Source organism: Peromyscus maniculatus, chromosome X (genome assembly GCF_049852395.1).
Source record: "Peromyscus maniculatus bairdii isolate BWxNUB_F1_BW_parent chromosome X, HU_Pman_BW_mat_3.1, whole genome shotgun sequence".
Classification (NCBI taxonomy): Eukaryota; Metazoa; Chordata; class Mammalia; order Rodentia; family Cricetidae; genus Peromyscus; species Peromyscus maniculatus.
Window position 1 is genome coordinate 126668267 of NC_134875.1, and position 19432 is coordinate 126687698.

Consider the following 19432-nt stretch of genomic DNA (forward strand, 5'->3'; position numbering starts at 1 on the left):
GGGGTGGGTAGAGAGTGCAAGTTGCGTACAGGGGAATAGCAGAGGAGAGGCAGAGAGGAGAATCAATAAAAACTAATGAAAGTTGTGCATGAAAATTACAATTTTTTATAATAAAAGAGCATGGGAGCTCTTCATTTTATGTCCAAAGGCAGAAAGACATCTAGGCAGCTTCATTGCAATGCCTGCCCACCTCCACACTCTCAGACTTAGGCCCTATCCATAATTCACTCTAAAGCAGTGGTTCTCAGCCTTCCTAATGCTGTGACCCTTTAATACAGTTCCTCATGTTGTGGGGACCCCCGGCCGTAAAAGTATTTTGTTGCTACTTCATAACTGTAATTTTACTACTATTATGAATCCTAATGTAAATATTTTTGGAGATAGAGGGTTGCCATAGGGGTCTGTACCCACGGGTTGAGAACCAATGCTCTAAGGTAAAATATCTGTATGAAGTAAGAACCAAGTTGCAAAATCTCTGATTCCTTCTCCCCGCAAAACACACACCTGTAAATAATGGGGAGAAGAGGCACTCTTCCAGGAAATCTTTGGCTGAGAGTCAACAGTAACCACCCAATTCCTTTCCTGTCTCCCAGCCTGACCATTTTCTCTATTTCCCTCACAGCTGGAAAATGATTTGTTTCCCAACTTATTCTTTGTTACTTATTTTCCTCATCCATCTCCTATAGAATAGAACTTTCAATTCATAGATTTCTTCTTTAATAAAAAATTATACCTCTTGCTACTGAAATCTTAAATAGATTTCAAAGTGAATTGTTTTACTTCCAATCTTTAGCCAGTAAATGATGTTTCTTGTTTTGTTTTAGTTTTATTTATTTATTTTTTGTTTTTATATCCCAACCAAAGTTTCCCCTCCCTTCTCTCGCATCCCCCCATTCACTCTTCATCCTCTGTTTCTCTTCAGATACAGGTGGAACTCCCATGAATATCTACCAGCCTTGCATATCAAGTTGCAGTGAGACTAGGCACCGCCTCTTCTATTAAGGCTGGGTGAGGCAATCTGGTAGGAGGAAAGAGTACAAAAGCAGGCAACAGAGTCAAAGATAGCCCCTGCTCTCACTGTTAGGAGTCTTACAAGAAGACCAAGCTATACAACTGTAACATATATGCAGCGTACCTAGGTCAGTCCCATGCAGGCTCCCTGGTTTCAGTCTGTGAGCCCTTGTGAGTCTAGGTTAGTGGCTTCTGTGGGTTTTCTTATGGTGTCCTTGACTCTACTGGGTCCAACAACCCTTCTGCCCTCTCTCCTGAAGAATACCTCGAGTTCCACATAATGCTTGGCTGTGGATCTCTGCATCTGTTTCTGTCAGTTGCTGGGTGAAGCCTCTCTGATGACAGTTGAGCTAGGCATCAATCTATGAGTATAGCAGAATATTGTTAGGCATCATTACATAGAACTTAGTCGTGTTTGGGCCTATCCTAGGACTCTAGGGTATCCTACCTCTGGGTCCTGGCCCTCAGGGGGTAGCTCCCTCTTAGGGCATGGGTCCCTAACTGGGCCAGTCATTAGTTCGTCACTCCCACAATTTCTGTGTCATTCTTACCCAAGCACATCTTGTAAGCAGGACAAATTGTATTTTGAAGGTTTTGTGGCTGGGTTGGTGGCTGGATTAGTGTCCCAGACCCTCCATTGGAAGTCTTGCCTGGTTACAGATGGCCATTTCAGGCTCTGTATCCTGCATTGTTAGGAGTCTTAGGGTCACCCTCATAGATTCCTGGGAGTTTCCATTGCACTAGGTTTCTAGCTCATCCCAGAGATGCCCCCAATTTCCAGTTGTGTTTCCTAGTACTCTCTCCTTTCCCTCCTCTGACACCGAATCCCTCCTGCTCCCATTCCCACCTTCATTCCAGTCCCCTCCCCCTGTCCACTGGCAATGTCCATTCTATTTCTCTTCACAGTGAGATTCATGTATCCCCCCACCTTGAGCCCTCCTTGTTACTTAGCTTCTCTGGGTCTTTGGATTGTAGCATGGTCCTCCTTTACTTTACAGCTAACATCCACTTGTGAGTGAGTACATACTATGTTTGTCTTTCTGGGTCTGGGTTCCCTCGCTCAGGATAATCTTTTCTAGTTCCATCCATATGTCTGCAAATTTGCTGAAGTATTGTTTTTAACAGGTGAGTAATATTCCATTGTATAAAGGTACCACATTTTCTTTATCCATTCTTTAGTTGAGGGACATCTAGGTTGTTTCCAGGTTCTGGCTATTATGAATAAAGCTGTTATGAACATAAATGAGCAAGTGTCCTTGTAGAGTGGTTGAGCATCTTTTGGGTATATGCCCAGGAGTGATATAGCTGGGTCTTAAGGTAGATGGATTCCTAGGTTTTTGAAAAACTGCCATATTAATTTCCAAAGTGCCTGTACAAGTTTGCATTCCCACCAGCAGTGGAGGAGTGATCCCCTTGTTCCACATCCTCTCCAACATGAGCTGTCATTAGTGTTTTTGATCTTAGCCCTTCTGACAGGCATAAAATGGACTCCCAGTGTCGTTTTGATTTGCAATTCCCTGATGGCTAAGGATGCTGAACATTTCTTTAAGTGTTTCTCGGCCATTTGAGATTCCTCTGTTGAGAATTCTCTGTTTAGATATGTACCCCATTTTTAAAATTGGATTATTTGGTTTGTTGATGTTTAGTTTCTTGCATTCTTTATATATTTTGGATATTAGACCTCTGTCAGTAGATGATCTTAATTTCTTGCATAAGGAGTTATAACAATTATATCTGTTACATCTCTGTCATACTTCTCTGTTAAGAGAATGGAACCAACTGGGTGATGGTGGCGGCAGCAGCGGTTCTCGCCTTTAATCCCAGCACTTGGGAGACAGGGGCAGGCAAGTCTCTGAGTTTGAGGCCAGCCTGGTCTACAGAGTGAGTTCCAGGACAGCCAGGGCTACACAGAAAAATCCTGTCTCCAAAAATAAATAAATAAAGTGTCTTGAAAAATCAAACCAACTAACAAAACAAAAACAAAACAAAGAATGAAGATTTCCAAGATTTGCTCACTAATACAAAACTGGTATAAGAGTTAGAGGGGCAACCAACTTTATTGTTATTATTATTATTATTAAATTTGAGACCCATGCTACCAGAGGTAATTCATACCTAGTACTATAAACTTGGTCAATATATTATGGCTGGGGAGGTCATAGGCCCCAGAGGGAACTTACTGCCGTTGCTTTGCTAAATAGACATAGTGTCAAACTACTTTCTAAATATTTCTTTATACTCATACATTAGTGCTGTTATCAGCCTTGGACAGAGACGCTTGCTTTGGCAGAAGGCAGTAGTTAATGCAGAGACTCATGACTGGGCAATCTGCTAAGAATAAGTGACTTTTAATGCTCGGTCCTAAATGGGATATCTATATTATTTCCTCCAAGGCTCAGGAAACATGGCAGAATAGATGGGGGAAAGATAGTAAGAGCTGGGCTGTTGATACGGTTAGCATGTGAGAGTGCCTGCTATCAAGCCTGAGGACCTGGGTCCTACATGGTGGAAGAATAAAACAAATACCACAAGTTGTTCTCTGACCTCCACATGTACGCACCATGTCATATGTGCCCTCCACACAAATAAATAAAACATAAAAAACAAAAAGTCAAAGTATGTGAGAATCAGGGGATGGGAAGGTGTACTGTGAAACACTGTCTTCTCATGACATGGCCACTGACTCTTGAACTCAAAGCAGCTATAGTTACCTGTACAAGACCTACACAAGATGGAGCCCATCAGCACTTCATCATGGTTGGGAGAGAAGATAATGAGGCAACATCCTTCTTTGCAGACCTACTGACAGTAGTTTCTGAGGGAAGGGGAGTTATTCCTCAGTGATGTAGCCACCTTGTTCAAATAACTAACCATGCAAGGAACCCTAATTAAATATGCACTAGTCACAAAAAAGTCATGAAAGTAGGAGGGACTCTTGGTGAGAAGGGATTCAGTGAGAGGGGAAAGGAATTAAGAGAGGATAACGGGAGGAATATTGTCAAAGTACATCATCTATGTAGGAAATAATTTTAAAAAATCGTAAAATTAATTTAAAAAATTGAGCTTCTGGATATGGCCTCTCCTGTAATTTCAGAAGCCTTGGGTCTCATAGTGAGTTAAAAGAGTGGAATGACAGCGGTGCTGTGTGATAAAGATACATTTCCAAACTTGTTTATTAGCTGCCTATGGTCAATATCTTTATCGGTGGTTGGTCCTTCTCAACTCATTGTCCATCTGCCATCATTAAGGTCATTTGCTATTTCTTGATACCTACCCCTGTTTTCCCACTAAGCTCAGATTGGCCTCACTATCTAAAAGATCTCTGTATCACCCCTCCCCATCTCTGCTGAGGCAGATGCTCTTTATCTCTTTCCAGTTTCTCCAAGCTTTCATCACTTTTCTCAAGCAAAGCTAACTTCTCATTCAGTGAGTCTTTAATATGGGATGGCACCGTTCTTAAGACAGCCTGTGGTCCATGCCACAATTGTTCCTGTGCTTATTTTATTTGGCCTCTCTCCAGTCACCCACTCACTAAAATGTGAGTTTTACTACACTAGGGATTAGAGTTGTTAGATCATCTATTAGAATGGTCTATTAAATTCGAATTCATATGAACAACAAATACTGTTTTAGCAAACTATGTTCACATTCTGCACCAGACATACTTATGAATTTATTTTTCATTTTTCATTTTTTTTAAGTTGAAATTTAACTGAATGTACTTCGTGTTCATTTGCTCAATCTGGCAACCCTGGGCCCTATTCCTCTCTGATAATTCAGTGTCATTATCTATGAAGGAATTATGGCTCTTGTCTAACTCAGGAAAATCTGGGTACCCTATTACAGAACATTAAAGTAGTACCAGAGACTACATAGATCAGTTTAAATGGACCCAGCAATTTGGGGATCAAAATCTAGGCCCACCAGCCTGAATAGGCCTAAAGCTAGAAAGTGCAGGACCTGGCCAAGACTGGGAGTTGGCAACAAGAAATCTATTGATAACACTGGAGTTTGTAATAAAATACTGACCGACCATCAGTGTCTTTTGCTGCCTGACTCCAGTGGATTTAAGCTGTAGTGTGTTTTCTTTATAGTCCTTTTTTTTAAACACACTTTATGGTTTTAAACATTTCTCAAGGAAGTTCTATAAAACCAAAGGCTTTATAGAACTTCCTTTATGCAGGTTTTTTTTTTTACAGTTTTCTTTTTGTTTTTGCCTATTTTAAAAAATAGTTTGGATTATTAGTTCCCATGAGACTTTTTCTCTGGCCATGAAAGGTGTTGTATAAGTGATTTCATAGACAACTGTTTCATTTCAACTGCTTATTTTTAGTCAATTTCGCCAAGTATTGAGACTAAGCATGACACACATGTGTGTATATATATTATATTATATTATATTATATTATATTATATTATATTATATTATATTATATTATATTATATTATATTATATTATATTATATTATACATATATAGTGCATGTAGAGGGAGGAGAGAAGAAGAGGAGGAGAAGGAGGAGGAAGAAGAAGGAGAAAGAGAGAGAGAGAGAGAGAGAGAGAGAGAGAGAGAGAGAGAGAGAGAGAGAGAGACTCACTATGTTGCCCTGGTTGGCCTGGAATTCACAATGTCTACCAGAGTGTCCTTGAACTCATAGAGATCCACCTGCCTCTGCCTCCCAAGTGCTGGTATAAAGGCCTGTACCACCACTAGGATCGACGAATACACCTTTGCCAGCTTCCTCAGTCTGCTGAAATAGATGACCACAGGCTTGGTGGTTTTAAATGAAAGAAATTGATTCTCTCTGCGTCTTCAAGACCAGAACTTTGAAATTTGGCAAGGCTATGCTGTCCTGAGGGACACACTCCTAGAGAAGCATCTGCTTTTGGCTTCCCCCACCTTTTGGTAACTGCTGGCATTCCTGAGTTTGTCTTTGGATCTGCCTCCCTCAATCTTGCCTGTTTTGTGCCTGCAAAACTAATAACATGTGAGTGGCACTACCAAATTCTGCTGCCACCTCAGCATGCACCCTGGCCCCTTTAGACCACAGTTGCATCCGTTTCTAGAAGCTGGCCCTGGGGAAACACTTCTCGAAGGTGTTGATTTTCAGAACCAGAAGCTCCCGTTCACACTCTGAATTTAGGCTCTCTCCTTTCAAATAAATTCCTATTTTCACAAATTGGAGCCTTGGCTGAGTGAGGTTTTACCCTCAGGGCACCTTTGCTATTGTCCTAGTGTAGAACAGGAGATTTCTCTGTTGTGGTGCTAATCTCTTTAATATTAGAGATGCTTTCTCATCTGCACTCTTATTTTTCCCAGCTTAAAGCTTGCTCACAAACCCTTGCTCACCCAAATTCACTTTTTTCATATTTCTTTTTGCTCCACTTATTACTCTTTCACTGCAGATCTGAATGCAAACAGTGAACAATAACCACAACAGTCTTTATGTTGTCTTGACTTGAAAAGTCTTTCCCCAAACTAATTAGGCCATTGCTTCTGAGTTCAGTCTTATTCCAGTTCTCAGGACACAGGAAGAAGACAGCCAGATTCTCTGCCAGAATATTGCCTTAATGGTGGCTATTTTTAACTGCAATCTGTCTTGTCTAGGCATTGTGGAAGAGGCTTCAGAGTAATCAACAGGAACACCCGAGGTGTTTACTCTGCAGGAGGTAGAACAGATATTCACAGAGACCATGTTAAAGGTTCTAAAACTAGAAAAATGTAAAATATTTGACTATGAAAAAGATGTAACTAAATTAAAAACAAAACTAATTAAATTCAAAACAAATACATTTTAAGGTGAATGTCAAAAAGCTCCTAATGCAATCCAGTGGGGGAGACACTTAGTATGTCCTGCTACTTAAAACAGCAGAGCTAAGTGTTTGCCTGCGTTGCAAGATTAATTCTGAATATAATGTATATAGCAGGCCAGAGGTTAGTGTCTGCAGCCCAAATTGTATCAAATTCATTGATTATATTCAAGTTTAAATTGCCATCATTAAGGTTAATAATGGAACTTAGTAGAGTATCTATTTGAAAAAGGAAATATCATACAATGTAATCACAAATTGTAAGACAGTACTGTAAGATCATATTTATACTTACATTTATTATTTTCTTTCTGTAGCCTTGAGAATAAAATGCAAGGCCTAACACAGTTTAGGCAAATACTCTACCACTGAACCATACCCCTAATTCCAGATCTTCTTTTTTTTTAAGCTAATATTAAGTAAGTGAATAGGTCACTTTTACATTCAACATATATCAGCTACCTTCCAAATTTTAAAATGCTGAACAGCATTTAAAATACTTTTTAAATTGGAAATTTAAAATACTTTTTAAATTGGAAAACACCAATAAAAGAATGAGGAAAATGCTCAGTCAGTAAATCACCTGCCATACCAGCATGAGAATCTGAATTTAATTCCTAGAACCCATGTGAAAATGCTAGTGTGCTGGTTGTTTGGATGGGAGCTCCACCTCAATCCCTGGCACCCTGATATCCATATACCCAAAGAGTCTAGAATGTTCTGGTGGAAGATCCACCTCAACTCCCCTCCCCTATCTCTTTCCCTAAACCCGCCCCATTCAAAGCCTGCCAAACACAGCTCCTCCCCTAAGAGGCTCAAGACCACTCCCACAGGGTATTTAAGCTGCATCCCAGAAAACAGACGTGGTTTTCAAGTCTCTCATCCCCGTCTCCTCCTGGGGGAAGGGGGAACGTAGAATTGATCAGGGATGCTTTACCCATTAAACTGAGGCTTTAATAATCTGGTCTGATTTGGATTGCTGCATCTGCAGAGAGGCTTATTGGGGTGCGGAAAAAACTTATCACTGGTGTGAACTTGGGTCCCAACACTGAGTAGATGGATGCAGGTGGATCTCTGGGCTCATTGGCTGACCAGTTAACTCTATTTGGCTTCAGATCAATGAGAAACCATGTCTCAAAAAATAACTGGATGTGGTTGGAGAGACTGCTTGGTGGTTAAGAGCATTTGGGTGCTTTTCCAGAAGACCAGGGTTTAATTTCCAAAACATGGTGGTTCACGGCCTTTGGTAACTCCAGTTCCAGGGGATCCAACACCTTCTTATGGTCTCTGCTAGTGTCAGGCACACACATAGTACACAGACATACATGTGGGCAAAATACTTATACACATAAAAAGTGAAAAAAAATTTTTAAATTGTAATAAAAAGGTAGATGACTCTTGAGGAATGATACCAAAGACTGACCTCTAGCTTCCACAAGAAGGTGCACCCATATACACACATTCCCACATGAACTGAACACATATCCACATACACAAGCGCACATGCACACAGAGAGGCCTCTCTCTCTCTCTCTCTCTCTCTCTCTCTCTCTCTCTCTCTCTCTCTCTCTCTCACACACACACACACACACACACACACACACAGCATCAATAAAGTTACTGATAATAACAAAATAAGTTTCTAGGGAAATAAAACCACACTGTTTTTATGCAAAATGCTTGTGGGAAAGTTTTCCTTGCAAATTAACAAAGATAAATCTCTAGCAAGACAGATGAAGTTTAAAAAGAAAATTAGGTATAAAAAACAATCATTACTAAGTTACTGTAGAAGTTTAGAAATAAGTGAAGGAGGCCCCAGAGGCCTCACAATAATATAGGCTTTTGACATTGCTCTTGCTTGCCCACCAGAACTAAATGGTAAGACCCTATTGCTTAAGATACCACATAGTTTAGGGACAGGAGAAATCAAGCTGGAACTGACCTGAAAACTTCCTCCCTCCTAGCTAGCTTTCATAATGTTAGAAGCTGTCATCCAGGCCATTAGGAGAGATATGTCATCAGTGATATCACCAAACAATGAAACCTAAATGCTATAATACTGGGCTGCCAAGCAGAATGTGCTTACTGGTACAATGGTGGCATGAAAGTTATGAGGGTAACCAATGAGTTATGATTGGATTTGAGACCTTCTCTATAGGAGATTAATTCATGCCTGGTACTGTAAATCTGATCAAAAGCCCATCTCTTGGGAGGTCATAGGCCTAGCAGGGAATCCATTACTGTTGTTTTTGCTGAATGGACATATTGTCAATTTCTAAATACTTTCGTTCATACCCATAGATTTGTTCTGCTATCAACCTTGGCCAGAGAAACATCTTTTTACAGTGGGCAGAGGTAAATGCAGAGACTCATATCCAGTTAATGTGCTGAAAATAAGTAACTGAGTGTTTAGTTCTAAATGGGATATCTGTATCAACCTTCCCACCTCCAAGGCTCAGAGACCATCTCAGAAGAAGGGGTGGAAAGAATGTAAAAGCTGGATAATGGGGAGGAGTGCCATGGAATGCTGTCTTATGGACATGACATGGCTATTGCACTCATGTACTCAGGACAGCTGTGGTTCACAAGACCTGCACAAGATCAAGACAGTAAGATCAGTCAAAAATAGCAGGCAGCACTAATTGGGCTCAGTGGACTACAAAAAAGAAAAGAAAATGTGGAAGACACAAAGGTAGGAGGAGAATGTCTTGAAGAGTGGTTGTCCATGGGGAGTGGAAGGGGAAATTGGGGGTGGATAGGGTCAAGATATTGCACACATATTTGAAACTGCCAAAGAGTAAATAAAAGATATTAATAAAATAAATAATAAGATAACACAACAAGTTTGTGCCAATAAATTAAAGAACATGTAGATAAACACACAAAATTGATTCAAAAGGAAATAGAAAGCATAAGCACATTACTATAAAAAGAACTTTACTTGATAATCAAATCTATCACCAAAGTCCCATGATAAGAAAGTTTACAAATGGCTATTAGAGAAACCCACACTTAATTTAATCAAGCAGTATCAGAGAATGGAAAATTATAGAGAATTGCTTAATTTATTTTATGATATAAGGAAAATTGTAAGGTAATCTTACATTTAGCTGTGGCTTCAGGGTTTCCAAATACTAAATAAGACAAATAGCTTCTAAATATCAACCTAAATTTTTTTTTTTTTTTTTTTTTTTGGTTTTTCGAGACAGGGTTTCTCTGTGTAGCTTTGCGCCTTTCCTGGAACTCACTTGGTAGCCCAGGCTGGCCTCGAACTCACAGAGATCCGCCTGCCTCCGCCTCCCGAGTGCCAACCTAAATTTAAAAAGTAATAACATGATTAGGTAGATTTATTCCAGGAGTGCAAGGGTTATTCAAAATCAAAAAATTCTGTCAACAGAATTCACCACATTAACAGATTATAAGAACCATATGGTCATGCTAGTAGATGGAAAAGACATATGATAAAATTCAACACTGATTCAGGAATAAAGCTTTTAAGACAGGATCATGAGGAAATGGCCTGGAACTTGAGAATGATGTCAGAAAAAAAATTTAGAGCTTCTTGTTTGATAGTGAAATGGAAGCAACACTGACTTTTAAAATGAGACAAATGTGCTTATTATAACCACATCTATTCCAAACTGCATTAGTTATCCTGGCCAATGAAACAAGAAAGAAAAAATAATTAGGAAGTGTAGATTGCCAAGCAAGACACACGAGACTGTTATTTTTAGGCATAATTTTTCTTATATAGAAAATCTAAAGAAATTTATAGAGCTAGTTTAGTAGGATTGCTGAAGACAAAGTGAATATATTAAAAAAAGACCAATATTTGTAAACCCAGTAGTCAATTATGCAGTATTGTTGTATGAAATATAGAATTCATAATGGTAAACTTATATACTTAGAAAATATCATTAAAAGACAAAGGACACATTAAAATTACACTTACGACACTCAAGAATTGCATGACTATATTTAAAAACGTAGTAAATCTGCTACAAATACCATCAATCATCAATTATCAGCTTACTTTTTATTTCAAAAGGCTCTAAAACTAGAATGTGGCATGCAACCACTGATTTCTCTCATCTTTTCCTCCTAGATAATTGATAATGGAGCTGTTATTGCCTGGAATGGGGTAAACTTTTGGTCAAAACAGTTCTCTTACTGTTACTTCAATTAGGTCATGTACATTTAGGGGCTACATATTTAGTGGCTGTTATAAATGTCTTAAAATCATAACACTGATTTAGCATTAAAATGAAATGAGCATCAAGACAGAGCAGCAGAAATAAATTTGATGTCAAAGACACAAATCCCTCTTATTAGGACCATTACTGAAATTGCATGTTTTCTTACAAATATCAGAAAAGCACTTCAAGGAACCTAGGTCAGGAAGGTGTCCAGAGTGGATTCTGTGGCCCAGAAGATCATTTGAGCAGTAGCAGTGCATTTCAGCACAGCAGTGGGCTGCCGTGACAATAGATGCTGTGTTACCAATTTTTTTTTTTTATGACACAGAGCCCATTATTGGGAGGAAACAGATTCTGAAGTTTATAGTGGTTTAGAGAAGTAAGAGCCTGAATGTTAAGATGTTTTTAAGAATCTTTTCATCAGTTTTAAATGTATTTTTATTATTTATTTATTTATTCGTTTGCTTGTTTGTTTGTTTGTTTGTTTATTTTTGGTTTTTCGAGACAGGGTTTCTCTGTGAAGCAGTCCTAACTGTCCTGGAACTCACTCTGTAGACCAGGCTGGCCTCGAACTCCCAGAGATCCGCCTGCCTCTGCCTCCCAAGTGCTGGGATTAAAGGCATGCACCATTACCACCCGGCATATTTTTGTTTTTATAAACACATGAGAAAAAAAGAAGTCCAATGTACACATCTATATAAATATAAAGAAACACATTCAGTAAATGTAAAACACAATCCAAGGGGGTAAGAAAGCAATCAAATGGCCTTTTTGAAACTCACCAGATCCAAGGCCTTTCCCCAGGAGGAACTCTTCAGCTGTACCGTGTGTCCTAACTTGCACACAGCTCTGGGGTCCATTCCCAGCACCACATAAAGGCAAGTATGATGCCATATGCTTGTAATCCTAGTACTTGGGGATGAAAGCAGGAGGGTCAGTAGTTCAAGATCATCTTCGACTATATAGCAAGTGTGAGGCCAGCCTGAGATATGTGAGACTCAGTTTCAAAGGAAAAAAAAGCTATACTATAATAAACCAGTGCACTAATCAATCAGAGATAATTAGACTGATCAAATATAAAAATTCAGGATCAGACTGAGACAATTCTGTATATTTTATAGAGAGCAGAGATGGCATTATTAATCTCCAGGGAAAGACTGGCCTGAAAGTAGGGCAACTGAGGCAAATGGCTAGCCAATTCTATCCTTCAACTTCAAAATCCCTCCAGATGAATAGGAAATGTCTGTGTGAGAAGATAAGCTTTTCAACTTCTGTAAGAAAATGTAGAGCTTCTTTGGCAAAACAGAGAAATGCAGATCATCAAAGGAAAAATCAGTAAGTATAACTGAAGGAAAATATTTCAAAGGGGCTGGGAGTGGAGCTCAGCTAGTGCACCTGCTTAGCATGCACAAGGCCCGAGTCTAATGCCTCACCAGAAGAAAAACTGCAAAATTTCTATACAAAAGAAGAAACCATAAGGAGAGTAAAAAAACAAAAACAAAAACAAGTCAGAGCCTACAGAAAAGATCCAATCTACATAATTGCTGGGGTTAGTACACAGAATTCTAAAGAATATCTATAAATCCCAGGAAAAGAGGTGGGGGGTGGCAACAACAATAGGAAACGTGGATGATCAATAAACACATGAAAGGGCATGAAAAGTCAGAAAACACATAAAATAAAGCAAGAAATAATAATTTTCCTAGGCTGACAAGAGTTAAGCAATGCAGTAATAGAAAGTATAGTTATGACAAGACTTGTTATTCTTTACTAATCAAATGTAATGCAAACAAGCATGTTTGCAATTTCTGGTCAAACAGAATAAGAATGTGCTCTCTGACCTTCCAAATTCCCTTCATCAACAGGAAGCTAAAGTTCTTCAGTCAAGCCCAGCATGGTGCCAGGTTCCTATAATCCCAGAATTTAGGAGGCAGGGCAGGAAGGCCTCTTGTTCTAGGCTAGCCAGGACCACATGGTGTGACCCTGTCATGAAGAAAACAGTTTTGATTTATGTATCTAAGGAAAAATGGACAAGGATGTACATTTCTTGCGTTAATTAAACTGGAAACATGTTTAAATTATTAAGGCCTACCCTTGCTATGGTTTGAATTGAGACTGGCCACTAAAGGTTCATGTGTTAAAGGGTTTGCCCTCAGTCTTTAGTACCACTGAAAGGTAGCAGATATTTTAATAGACAGAGCTCAGGTGCTGGAGAGATGGTTCAGTGGTTGCTGCTCTTGCTAAGAACCAGAGTTCAGTGTCCATCAGCCATATTTATTGCCTCACAACAGCCTCTAACTCCAGCTCCAGTGGATCCAACACTCACTTCTCGCCTCCTCAGGCACTCACACTCTTGTGACATTCACTCACACAAACACACACAGAGACAGATACACAGACACACACACTCACACACACATGCATGCAGGCATGCACATAAAAGAAATAAAAAGTAGGAGAGCCTAGTGGGTGATTTTAGGTTATTGTGGCACCCTTTTCTCTCTTTCCACATCCCAGCCAAGAGCTGATGAGCATTTATATTTTTATTTCCCTTTATGTTTCTTTTTAGGTGCTAGAGCTCAAATCCATGGCTTTACGTTTGCTAGGCCAATCCTCTATCACTGCACGAGATGTCCAGCATTCAGATGAATAGCTTTGTTCCACCTAGTGATCTTCCATGATGAGCTACAGCATGCCCTGGACAACAGGGCTAACTGACCATAGACTGGAACCTTCAAAACTGTGAGCTAAAACAACCCTTTTCTCTTTCTAAGTTGATTGCCATAGTTATGCTAATGAAAGCTGAGGAACGATGATAGGCTGGCCCTTCATGTTTACCACTTGAACTTTGCATTTATGCTTCCATTTTCCCTCTCTGGACATTGTCTGTTGTCAGACATTTTACCTTCACATCTTATGAACAATATAACATACTGGTTTTCTTTTAGTCAATTACCTTTTCAAGTTATTTAAATAATAAGAAAATAGGGTTTTTTAAATGTTTATCATTGTGGTAGGTACAATAATAATAATAATAATAATAATAATAATAATAATCCAAAGGCCTTCCATAGATAACCATGTCCTAGTTCCTAGAGCCTGAGAAAATGTCAGCTTATTTGTCAGAAGAGACCTTGGTGGCATGATGATTAAGATTAAAAACTTCAAAATGTGTATTACATTCTATTTATTTATTTACTTATTTAAAGTGTGTTGTGGCTTGCATGTAACGGTCAGAGGAGTCTGTTCTCTCCTTCCACCACGTTGGTCTCAAGAAATCAAACTTAGACTCTCAGGCTTAGTGGCAAGTGCCTTCACTAGCTGAAGCATCTTTCTGGCCCAGGTTAAGGAGGTGATAGACTAGAGTGTTAGGTGGGTTCAGTCAAACAATCTGAGTCAAAAGCAAAAGAGAGGAAGAATGGAGTGGGTGGTAGAAATGAATTTTGATAAACTTAACTTTTACAGTTAAGGACAACCTTAGACTGACAGACAGCAAGGAAGTGGGCTTTATTTTTAAATCTTCCAGAGAAGACTACAGCTCTGATAACATGATTTGGCTTAGGGAGGTGTCTGTCAGACTTCTAATCTACAGAGCTGTTACAGTAATAATAATAAGCTAATGTGCACATATATGTAATTTTTCATTTAAATTTCCTCTGTAAAAATCCAAAATTTCATCCAATGTAATTTCCTTCCTGCCTTGAGGATTTTAACATTTCTTGTGGTACAGAGCTGCTAGTAATACCTTTTTTCATGTTTTGAATGTACAAAAAATATTATATTCTGTCTGAATTTGAAATCTTCACTAGATAGGGAATTCCAGTGCTTTAAAGGTATCCTTTGGCTGTCTTATATCTAATATAGCCTTTTCCTGCTCTGACACATAAATAAGAGAAAATATTTGCTTATCTTGGGTTAGGGCAAGATTATTCTTATTATTTGAGAAAAGTTCTCCCTATGCAGTTGTCTTGCCTTTGCAATCATTCTGCCTCTGAGTACTGGTTTCATAGGTGTATGGTATCATGCCCAGTTAAGCAATTTTTTATGTTACACCAAAGGCACAATCATCACCCCCACTGATGTATGTACTTCATTTGAATTAAGAATTTCTGTTCTTGCAGGTGGGAGAGCTGTCCCTGAGGTTATAAAAGCTGGAGAGCTGCCTCTGCCCCTCACCAGCTGCAGCATTTGGGAAAGCAGGCCCTGCACCTTGTCTGGGCAGCACACTACAGCTGACCCTGTTGGCGGGGCACAGGAGAACTATCCCTGAGGACATGAGAGCAGGACAGCTGAGCCTGCTCCCCCCTCACCTGCCCTGTGGTGGCCTGAGTGGGGGAAAGATGCCCTCCCCCACATCAGCCCTTGCCATCTGCAGCAGGTGGGAGAGCTGACCTCGGGTCATGAGAGCAGAAGAGCTGGTCCTGCCCCTCATCTAGCAGCAGCACTCAGGAGAGTGGGCCCTGCACCTCGCCTGGGCAATATAGTAGAGCTGGCCCTGGTGGTGTGAGTGTGGGTGAGTCGGTCCCAGGGTTGCAAGAGCAGGAGAACTGGTCCTGTCCTTGCTGCCTGATGCATTGGGTAAGTTAACCAGGACAGTGCTGGAAAGCTCACCCTAGTAGTGAGGATGAGGGAGAGCAGGCAGGCTGACCAACCCAGTTACCACTCAGGCCCAGAACCAGGGTTATGAGTTGGCCCACCCCAACATCCACCCCAATTATGAACTGCTAGAGCATGTGAAGGGGCTGGTCCTGCAGACTCCAAACTACAGGATCTCCATAACACAGGGCAACAAGAGGATATCCAAGAGGAGTTCTAGTGAGGGCCCAGTATTGATAGTGTAGCAGAAGCCAGAGGCCTTGAACCAGACCAATGACTCATGGCAATGAACATTTGCAAGCAAAGATGTATGGGCTAAAGGGTACACTGTGTGAATCACTGTGTCACACTGTGTGAGTCACTGTGTCACACTGAGCCTTCCATGACAAGATTTTTTTCTTTTAAATTTTATTTTATTTTATTTTATTTGTTGGGGGATGTTGCAAGGGTAGAAGGTGGTTACAAAGGGATGGGAGATGAATGGGATTAGGATGCATAATGTGAAATCCACAACCAATCAATAAAAAGTTTTAAAAAAAAGAATTTCTATTCTTAAAAGGCATTGTCAGGGGCCAATGAGATGGCTCAAGTGTGTAAAGACACTTGTGTAAATTTGATCCTTAGAGCCCACAGCCCATGCTATGGCATCAACATGCCTGCATATATATCATATGCATGTACAGTAATAAAAATAAATACTAAAAATGGGGAAGTGCAATTAAGAAAGTAAAAAGATACACTTTAAACTGGGAGAGAAAAATTAGCAGTCATGTATCTGATAATGATTTGTATTTTGTATGTATAAAGAGCTAACCTCAATAATAAGGAACAAGCTACCCAATAACAAACCAATAAAAGAATAAATAAGAAAAAACCAATAAAGAGATTACAAAGTTGGGTGGATAGTGAGGTAGGGTTGGATCTGGGAGGAGTGAATATAATCAAAATGCATTGTATGAAATTCTCAAAAGAAATTAATAAAAATATTATTTAAAAAAGAACAAGCAGTAGTCTTAAGGCAACTTGATATGCCATGCTTTGTTGACACCCATGGGAGACCTGACCCTTTCTGAACAGAAACAGAGGAGGAGTGGATTTGGGGGAGGGTGGAGGGGAATGGGAGGGGGAGAGGGAATAGAAAGAGAGGAGGGAGGGGAAACTGCAGTTGGGATGTAAAATGAATAAATAAATTTAAAAAAACCCAACAATTTTTCAAACTGAATCATCTTGAGTACAACTCTGTGCCAATATCCAGCTCTGTAAAAAATGTGCTAATAGCATCAGGTTCATAGGATTGTCATGGCAATTAAATTCGTTACTGTATGTGAAGTGCTCAAAACAAAGCCTAGCAGGAGGAAACACCATGTAAGTGTTAACAATTAAATTATTTTTTTAATTTATGGTTTCTTAAAAAAAAAAAAAAAAAAGAACAAGCAGAAAGTTAGGCCTAACTGTAATCCCAGCACCTCAGAGGCTGAGGGCCTAGGGAACCATTGAGTTTGAGACCAACCTGGACTATATAGTCAGGCTCTGTAAAAACAATAACAGAAAAAGGATTGAGACGTAGCTCACTTGATGGAGTGTTTGCCTAGCATGTACAAGCACTAGGTTTTAATCAACCTCTAGCATTGGAAATAAAGGAAAGAAGAAATGGCAAAAGGTTAGAACATACACTTTGTCAAAAAGGATACTTGGGTGCTTTGCAGACGCCGCTGTCCCCTTGTCGCCGCTTGCTGCAGCCACCATGGTCAACCCCACCGTGTTCTTCGACATCACGGCCGATGGCGAGCCCTTGGGCCGCGTCTCCTTCGAGTTATTTGCAGACAAAGTTCCAAAGACAGCAGAAAACTTCCGCGCCCTGAGCACTGGAGAGAAAGGATTTGGATATAAGGGTTCTTCCTTTCACAGGATTATCCCAGGATTTATGTGCCAAGGTGGTGACGTCACACGCCATAATGGCACTGGCGGCAGATCCATCTACGGAGAGAAATTTGAGGATGAGAACTTCGTCCTGAAGCATACAGGTCCTGGCATCTTGTCCATGGCAAATGCTGGACCAAACACAAATGGTTCCCAGTTTTTCATCTGCACCGCCAAGACTGAGTGGCTGGATGGCAAACACGTGGTCTTCGGGAAGGTCAAAGAAGGCATGAACATCGTGGAAGCCATGGAGCGCTTTGGGTCCAGGAATGGCAAGACCAGCAAGAAGATCACCATTTCCGACTGCGGACAACTCTAATTCTTTCGACTTGCGGGCTTCTCACCCACCAGACCATTCCTTCTGTAGCTCAGGAGAGCACCCCCACCCCATCTGCTCGCAGTACCCTGTAATCTCCGCTCTCACTGAAGTTCTCTGGGTTCCATATTCTCCTCATTCCCCTCCAAGTCTAGCTGGATTGCAGAGTTAAGTTTATGATCATGAATAAAAACTAAGTAAGAAACGTTAAAAAAAAAAAAAGGATACTTGGATGGTAAATAAGTGTTTGAGATTTAAATTATTAGTCCTTAGTGCTTGCTTCTTGTCTCAAAGTCATTAGTAATTGGGAGACTACAAATCAACTAATAGTCTTCCCTGTATACGTATTAGAACGTACACATTGTAAAAATAAATCTGACCATTCCAAGTGTTCACAAGTTGTGGAGCAACTGGGACCCTCACACACAACTGGTAGCAATGCTGATTTATGCAACCACATTAGGAAACAGCTTAGCAATCTGTTAAAGTTATCTATTTTGTGTGTGTGTGTGTGTGTCATGGTGAGAATGGGGAGGTCCAAGGACAACTTGGTGGAGTCAGTTCTCCCTTCCTCTTTGTGGGTTCTGGTTGTGAAGCTTTGTGGTAAATGCTTTTATTCTCTGAGCGATCTTGCCAGTCCCAGCAATGTTTTGCCAAGTTAAACTTATGCCCACCATATGATTCAGTAACACTATTCTTGAATATCTACTCAAGAGAGAGGATAACTGACATCCATACAAGGGTTTATATATTGCAACTTTACTTTTAATAGTCACAGGCAGAAAAATCTCAATTATTCATGAATATGTAAATGGATAAAATAATTGTAGTATATCAATATGATGGATTACAAGTTATCAATAAAAAGAAATGAACTAGAAACAGCAGTGCAAATGAACCTCATAATAGTTATACTGAATAAAATACAAAAGTACGTATTGCATAACTTCATTTTGGTAACTTTTCAGAAAATGCGAATGATTCTGTATGAAAGCAGACAGAATAGTGGGGCCAAGGGTGGGGTGTAGAGGGTTGGAGAGTATACTAATCAGTATTCTCCAGAAAAACAGAACCAACAAGATGCATATATAGATATATAAAAGATATGTTACAAAAATTGACTCGTGACTATGGAGACCAAGAAGCCTCATGATCTACCAGAGCAGTAAACTGGAAAACCAGGAAACTTAACTCAGCCTGAGTTTTTGCCTGAGAACCAGGGGAGTCAATAATGTGGTTTTCAGTTGGAGACTAAAGTCTTTAGGATCTGTGGCAGGTTAAAGGCTCTAAAGTCTGAATGTCTGAGACCAGTGCTAGTACCTGATGGCAAGAGAAACTGGATGTCCCAGACCCAGAGGAGGTCAATTTGCCTTTATGTTTCATTCAGGTCTGGAGTGGTTGGTTGACACTGGTTGACATGGCTCCTCCTAATTAAATTTACTGATCCACATGGCAGCTCTTTCTATGATTATCATCCTCACAGACACACCAAGATGCAATATTTTACCAGCTCCCAGTATACCTTAACCCAGTCAACTAAAAACTACTCTCTCCTGGGCATATACCTCCGTAGTAGAGTGCCT

At 40.0% G+C, this 19432-nt stretch overlaps 1 pseudogene; it reads left to right on the forward strand.

Annotated features, from left to right (window-relative positions):
* The first annotated feature begins 17311 nt into the window (after positions 1-17311).
* Positions 17312-18071, forward strand: LOC102904932 (peptidyl-prolyl cis-trans isomerase A pseudogene; annotated as a pseudogene).
* The last annotated feature ends 1361 nt before the right edge of the window (positions 18072-19432 follow it).